Genomic DNA, 2,182 nt, shown 5'->3' with positions numbered 1-2,182 from the left:
GTATTGGTCTTCTGGACATTTGAGGCATTTTTCCATATCTTTAAGACAGATAGAAAGGAAGGCAGAAAGAAAGATTTCTGGTTAATTTGTGTATAGCACTTTGTCTCCCAAGGAGAGTTGTAACATCATGAGTTCGTGTGTGTTTGTGTGTATCTTTATATATATCTTTAGATAGATAGATAGATGATAGATAGATAGATAGATAGATAGATAGATAGATAGATAGATAGATGATAGATGATAGATGATAGATAGATAGATAGATAGATAGATAGATAGATAGATAGATAGATAGATAGATAGGTAGATAGGTAGATAGGTAGATAGATAGAGTGGTGAGATGCAACCAGTTTTTAAACAACCGGTTCTGTGTGCGCAGCATTCAAAACACAGCAATTTGAAGCTCAGCTGTTTACATTTTTACATGTAGAACAGTGGAGGTGCAGAAATCAGCTGTGCCACGCGAATCAGCTGAGCCAGAAAGAAGGAAATATAGGACAGGATAGAGCAGGGACGGGTGGGTGGGGCCAGCTGATTATCGGCACTACTGGTTCACCTGAACCAGTCCAAACTGGTAGCATCCCACCACTGGATGGATAAATAGGTAGATATATAGATAGATTCTGCAAGGAACCAGAAGATTTTGAGTTCTACTCCCACCTTAGACAAAAAGTCAGTGGGGTGACCTTCACTCCGAGACACCAAAGGTAACATGGACTGATTTGTATTTCACATAAGTCGCAAAGCCCCTAACATGCTTTTTCAAGGGGCAACTGGACTTTCTGCTTTTTTTTTGAAGACACTTTGCTTCTCATCCAAGAAGCTTCTTCGGCTTCTTGAATGAAAAGTGAAATACCTTGGATGACAAGTGAGTACCATGTGATGGGGTGAGCTCCTGTCCTTGCCCCATCTTATGCCAACCTAGCATTTCGAAAGCATGCAAATGGGAGCAGATAAATAGGTACCATTTTGGTGGGAAAGTAACAGAACTCCTTGACATCATGCTGCCTTTGTACTCAAGAGATGTCAGTTTCAGAGTTCTGGTTAGTTCACTGATGCAGCAGTTTATATTACTGCTGTTAGATGAGAAACAAGAGACTGTTATAGCAATGGATACTGTACCTGTTTTGTTTGAAATCTCCCCTTCAGGGCAAGGAACACAGTCATAGCAACAAAATTTTTCCCCTTCCTTCTTTTTCTTGTGTTTTCCACGATGGCACTGTTCATTACACACTGAAAGGGGACAGACCTAATATAAGTAGGAAAAAAAACTGGAATGAGAATGGTACATCCAGGTATCTCTATGTACAGGTGGTCCTTGATTTACAACAGTTCATTTAGTGACCATTCAGAGTTTACAGCAGGATTGAAAAAAGTAATTTACAGACGTTTTTCACACTTACAACCTTTGCAAATCCCTGTAATCATGTGATCAATATCCATATCCTTGGCAACTGGTTCATATTTAGGAGAATTTGGGGAGGGGGTGTTCCCATCTGCTCTAGCTGAACTTCTTTTGTCTGGTTTAGGTGACATTTTTCCTTAATGACTTAGTTATTTGCCAAAATGTGCTTGTTCATAAGGCAACTGTCAATGCAGCAGCCATCTTTGAATGTCTTCAGGGTTGCCACAGTGAGGCTGGATGGAGCTGTGGAAAAGGGAGGGGGAGTATAGATAACTGAGAGGAACATGTAGCCAAAATAACATTTTTTCTTCTGGGAATCAAGGACACTCTCACCAGCACGTGGAGGGGCATGGATGGGAGACATCCAGAATGGGGAGACAGACCTGATTGGGGAATGTGATGGTTGTGTATGATGGGGGGGAAGAACTTTGGACTTTGACCTGGGTGGGGAAAACATGGGGAACTTCAGAGTCGGGTTTTACCAGCTGTGCCAATATCACATGCCTAATAAATCTCCACTTTGAGGAAGTCTCTGGCTATGGAGTTTTATTTCATTTGGGTATTTATTTATTTATTTATTTAATTACATTTATATGCCACCTTTCCCCCGTAGGACTCGGGGCGGCACACAGCATAAAAACATGTAACAATAAGAAATCCTAAAAACAGCCAATATAAAACCCCAAACAGAATAAAATCTCATAGCAGATCAGGAAATTGCTGAAACAACCATATCTTCAGGTCGGTGTGGAAAGTGCGGAGGTCAAGGGTCGTCCG

The sequence above is a fragment of the Pituophis catenifer genome, unplaced genomic scaffold (assembly GCF_029215685.1).
Source record: "Pituophis catenifer annectens isolate HBS135680 unplaced genomic scaffold, rPitCat1.0.hap2 SCAF_15, whole genome shotgun sequence".
Classification (NCBI taxonomy): Eukaryota; Metazoa; Chordata; class Lepidosauria; order Squamata; family Colubridae; genus Pituophis; species Pituophis catenifer.
Note: the sequence above shows the minus strand (reverse complement) of the source record.